We start from the raw sequence: 6,150 nt of genomic DNA, 5'->3' as shown, positions 1-6,150 counted from the left end.
TTCATGCTTCATTTGAGACCAAATTACACCCTTTAAGGCTTAGAATGAGCTTAGAATCAAGCAAAACACATAAGTTGAGTCGGTTGAGAGTCAAAAGCTGTTTTTAGAGATATTATGCTTGTTTTGCATTGTTTTGCATCATTTTTTATGAAAATGAAGAATGAGATTGAGGATGAAGGTCTTAGACTCAAGGACAAGGAAGAAACATGAAGAAAAGAAGAGTCTAGGAACTGCCCAACGCCAAAAATCCAACGCTGGGCGGCCAAATGCGAGGAGAAGCCACTGTGTGGCGCCCAGGCGGTGAAGCCAGGCAATTATGTGACTAGAGGCAAACCGTCGGGCGGTGCAACTCATCGTCGGGCGGTGGCGCGATTAAGAGGAAACCGCCGGGCGCCAAAAGTGTGACGCCGGGCGGTGGTCAGATGGGCCTGGACCTGTTTTCTGCGACTTTTATGATATGTTTGGGCTTGGACTTGTTTTCTATTATTTTTATGCCCTTTTTAAAGGGCAGAATGTCTTAGGGTATCTTTTGATGGCTTAGGTACAGAAACACACTTTTCACCCCTTTGGGGCTAGAATTGGAGATGGTGACAACTCTCCTTTTCTCCTTTTTAGGGTTTCTATCTCTTTCATTCCATTCTTCACTTAGTTTCTCCATGACGATGGGGAACTAATCTTATTTGCTGCTGGGGAAAGATGTAACCTCTAAACTCTCTTATATTGAAATTCTTGTTTTATTCATATGCTTGCATTTGCTTTTATTATCAATTGTTGGGTTTCTTACCTATTCTTAATGCTTTTATCGTTTAACTCATTCGGTAAATGTTATTTGTCTTTATCGATACAGAGACGTACGATAATGTCATGAACTGGTAGGGAATTCCTTGATTAAGCAATACCACCTAGGGATAGGGGGTAGGACGATCAATTGTTTTTGCTTCCATTTATCACGCATTGCTAGCTACTAGGGGAGACTTGGAATAGTAACCCAGTAGCTAGTAATAGGCTTTTCTCGCCGAGGGATCGGGTTTAGGGTAGACTAAGAAAGTTTGCATGACAATATGATAATAAAGCGAATTTAATAAGAAAAATAGATATATGAGAGTGGTTGGGTGAAATCTGAATCCTAGCAACAAATCCATCTCATATTATCAACATCCTCCATCCACTTTTGTGTTTAACCTCAATTGATCAAATTGCATTCATGTTTGTTTTTCCGTACTTTAAATTCAAAAAACCCCAAAATATTTTGTTCTTATAGTCTGTATTGGTTAAGCAAAAGGACAACAGTTTAGTGCCTTGAGTCTCTTGGGAAAACGATAGTTGGACTTACCATTTATTATTACTTGATACGATCTGGTACACTTGCCAGAGTGTTGATAAGGTTTTGGCGCCGTTGCCGGGGACTCATGGTAGAACTATTCTATGTGTGTGATTCTTAACTGATAAGACTTTCTATCTTTCTACCCCTTTCTTTTTATCTTTTTATCTCTGTTTTTATTTTTCTTTCTTTGTAAAAAAAAAGAAAAAGAAGAGAGAAAAAAAAAGAAAAAAAATATCTTTTATTGTTTTTATTTTTTGGGCTAATTTTGTGCTCTAATGCAGTGTTCTTTAGTGTATGCAGGATAAAATTTTTGGTACTAGGAGCACAAGATCATCAGGAGGTAGATAAGGAAGGAGAATTGGTTCACCAACACCCTGATGTGAAAAGTGACAAACCCAAACCTGGCATATTAGTGAAATTCAAGAATAGGTTATGGGTTGTCAAGACTATCAAAGCAAACAGAATTCTGAAGATGGAGGATCCTTAGAGTTGGTGACAAGAAAAGTCTCGAGATGTTGTTGGTGTCATGGAGGAAGGAAGAACGCCAACAGAAAATATCAACACCTACTGATGGGTGTTTGGGCTTTACCAGGTCAAGCTAATGACGTTAAAAGAGCGCTTGCTGAGAGGCAACCCAGTTTCTGAATTTTTTTTTTTATCTTTTATTTCATTTTGATTTGATTTGATTTGATTTGATTTCATTTCATTTTATTTGATTTTCTTTGATTTGATTTATTTGATTTTACTTGATTTGATTTGATTTTATTTTTTTATTTTATTTTATTTTATTTTATTTTATTTTGGGTTATGCGCTGCTTCTGATGGCAGGAATGATAGCATCTACTGATGGATGGTTCTATAACATCTACTGATGGATGTTAGGTGATTTGGTGTCTACTGATGGATGCCAATGAAGATAAGAAAAATTAACATCTATTGATGGATGCTATATGGGTAGACATTTACTGATGGATGTCACTAACGGCGTTTACTGATGAATGTTACTGGGATAGCATCTACTGAGGGATGCTAGAAGATTTAGGTATCTACTGAAGGATACAGGGAAGCACACCTGCTGAAAGGTGTTGGGAGGCACTTGCTGATGAGTGCTAGAACAAGTTTGGGTCAGGCTCGTGATGTTAAACAAGCGCTACTAGGAGGCAACCTAGGTTCTCTCTTTCACTTTTGCATTTTGAATTCTTAAAATAGGTTGAATTTTTATTTTCAGTGTCTATGCCTTGCTTGAATACTTTTCTGAAAATGTTTGATTGAATAACATGCATGATAAGTCTATTCAATGATGATTGGATGTGGATGATAATTGAGTGGTGTTGAATGTTGATATCCAGTAAAAAAAAAAGTTCACTAACTATGTGAACAGATGTGTGATGAATTATGATTATGGTTATGATGCTAAGCAAGGTGTATGAATGAATGATGTGTGGGAAAGCATGTGGTGTGAGGTATTGAGCTCCAGAGTTTTCATTGTGGTATGTATTGTTCACAGGAAAACATGAATGATATTGCCTTAATGTTGATGATTAATTGAATTGCATGTGAATGTCATATGATCAAGGCCATTTTTGAAAACCCTTCTCTAGCAAAATTTTTACCCAAAGTGCTTGAAATATTATACCCTTTTTGAACCTTATCCTTAAACAGGATGAGAACCATTGATTTTAAATTCTTTACCTTGAGCTGGGTTGAGCTTAACTGTATGTGTTGAAAAGGTTCAAGTTTGGGGTTGTATGGGAGAAACTAAAAGGCAATTGAAAAGCATTGAGCTCAAATATTGAGAAAGAAAAATGCATGAGAAAAAGAAAAGAAAAGAAGAAAAGCATGAAGATGAGCTCAATGTAAAAATAAAAGAAAAAGGGAGAGTTGGGAATAAGTGAGATTGGTGAGGTAAAGAGTTGTGCTTAAACTTTGAATATTATTGTAGCTCTCTTAACTCAAGGATTTTGCAGTCCAGAAAAACCAATTTTTCTTGTTAGCCCAGCCTCAATACAAGCCTTAGAAAAGTCCTTATGATGGCATTTGCATGTGAAGATTTTGATTGTTTGAGATGAATGGCAATTTTGTTCCAGGTGTATGATGAAGGTTGAAAAACAGTTATTTTCATATGTCATTTTAGACCAAATTACTCCCTTTACTCCTTAGAATGAGCCTAGAATCAAGCAAAACTCAATAAATGAGTCTGTAGAGAGTCAAAAGCTATTTTTAGCGATATTATGCTTGTTTTGCATTGTTTTGTAGCATTTTTGAGAAAGTGAAGAATGGAGTTGAAGATGAAGGTCTTAGACTCAAGAAAAGGGAAGAAAAATGAAGAAATGAAGAGTCGACGCACCGCCTGCCCAGCGGTGTAATTTGCACTTCATTTCTTCATTTTTCTTCCCTTTTCTTGAGTCTAAGACCTTCATCTTCAACTCCATTCTTCACTTTCTCAAAAATGCTACAAAACAATGCAAAACAAGCATAATATCGCTAAAAATAGCTTTTGACTCTCTACAGACTCATTTATTTAGTTTTGCTTGATTCTAAGCTCATTCTAAGGAGTAAAGGGAGTAATTTNGTCTAAAATGACATATGAAAATAACTATTTTTCAACCTTCATCATCGTTCCAAGTAATATAATTGGTAAAACCCAATATCGTTCTTCCCAAGAGATTCGAAAGGCCTTATCGTTTGTGTGAATTAATATCGTAAGACTTGTAAAGAAAGATTAATTGTTTGGAATGCAAGAACACAAAATAAACATGAAAAAGTGTTTGATTCAATTAACGAGAAGAAGACTATGGATGAATGGAGTTGTTGGGGGTTTACAATTTCATCTTATCCGCTCTCTCTTATCTACTCCTCCTGTTTAAATTGCTTTGTTATCTAATTGTTATGCAAACTTTCTTGGCCTACCCTTAACCCAATCCCTCGGTGAAAAGAGCCTATTACTAATTATCGGCTTGCTATCCCTAGCCTCCCCTAGCAATTAATAACGCATTATAGAACAGAAGCAAAAACAATTGATCATCCTACCCCTATCCCTAGGTGGTATTGCTTAATCAAGGAATGACTCACCAGTTCAAGACATTACTGTACTTCCCCGTATCAATAAAGACAAACAACAGTTATCGAATGAGTTAAACGATAAAAGCTTTAAGCACAGATGAGAACCCAACAATTAATAATCAACGCATATGAGAATCATATAAATAAACAAGAGTTTCAATAAAAGAGAGTTTCAAAAAATTAAATTGCTTCCCCCAACAACAAAAGGATTTAGTTTACCATTATCATGGTGAACCTAGATGAAAAATGGATGAAGAATGGAAACGCAAACCCTAGATAAGATGAAAAGGAGCCTAAGCATCCAATAGATCCTCTCTAGAGAGTGAAATTAGGTCTGGTTGCCCTCTTCTGTCAAAAGAATGAGATTGAAATCGTAATGGGGCTATTTATAATTGAGGAGCATCACAGAAAACAAGCCCAAGCCCAGTAGACAACCGCCCGATGTCACATTTATGCCGCCCGGCGGTTCGCCCATAATCGTGCCACCGCCTGGCGCCAAGGGTCCACCGCTCGGCGGTTTCCACCTAATCGAAAATCCGCCCAACGCCCACACCTAGATGTCAACTCCTCACATTTGGCCGCCCAACGGTGAAATTTACCGTTGGGCAGTTCCTAGACTCCTCTTTTCTTCATTTTTCTTCACTTTTCTTCCTCTGTCTTGAGTCTATGACCATCACCTTTAACTCCATTCTCCACTTTCATCAAAACTACTGCAAAATAATGCAAAGCAAGCATAATATCGCTAAAAACAACTTTTGACTCTCTATTGACTCATTTTATGTGTTTTGCTTGATTTAAGCTCATTCTAAGCAATAAGAGGAGTAATTTGGTCTAAAATGGCATATGAAAATAACTGTTTTTCAACCGTTATCAGCAAGCCTTTGAATCTCTCCCATGCTTGACCTAGAGTTTCTTCCATGCCCTGTTTGAACGATGAGATCTCCAATCTTCCCTGAGTAGCTTTATACTATGGAAAATATTTGGTGACAAACTTTGTAGCTACAGTCTCCCATCTTGTGAATGTCACTTCAGGAAGGGAATTAAGCCATGTCTTAGCGTTGCCTCCCAATGAGAACGAGAACAAGCTAAGCTTTACTCTTTTATCTAATACATCTGCCATCTTCACTGTATTGCAGATTTCACTAAACATTGTCAAATGGTCATAGGGGTTCTCATTTGACAAGCCGTGAAACTGGTTGCTTTGCACCAGGTGTGTATGTGCTGGATTCATCACCATGTTTGTCGTTTGATCCGTAGGCATGGCTATGCTATTGAAGTGGAAAGGGCCAACCGTATTGGATTGGTCTCCAATAGTGCGTCTTGGAGGAGGTTGTTCAGCCATCTCCTCTGCTCTTCGAATTAGTGAAAGTGATAGTAATCTTTTAGGAGAAGGAAACAAATCCCTAGATGGTCGTCTGACTCTCCTTCTTCCCCTTGTCTCACTTAAGCCTTCAAGAAGAGGTTGCGTATTTTTCTTACTCCTAGTGTGTATAGTCTCCTGCTGCATGCACAAGAAACACAAACCCTAGTAGCACTTTTATATAAAAAGATAAAAATAAAAAGATAAAAGATAAAAAGATAAAAACAGAATATATAAAAAAATATTTACAATCAAGTCAAAGTTAATCAGTTTACACTACTTGATAAGTTAAACCACGAGTCCCCGACAACGGCGCCAAAAACTTGTTAAGTCCCTGGCAAGTGTACCAGATCGTTATCAAGTAATATAAAAGGGTAAGTCCAAGTATCGTTTCCCAAAGGAC

Source organism: Vigna radiata, unplaced genomic scaffold, assembly GCF_000741045.1.
Source record: "Vigna radiata var. radiata cultivar VC1973A unplaced genomic scaffold, Vradiata_ver6 scaffold_108, whole genome shotgun sequence".
Taxonomy (NCBI): domain Eukaryota; kingdom Viridiplantae; phylum Streptophyta; class Magnoliopsida; order Fabales; family Fabaceae; genus Vigna; species Vigna radiata.
The sequence above is the reverse complement of the archived record's forward strand: the minus strand, read 5'-3'. Positions refer to the sequence as shown.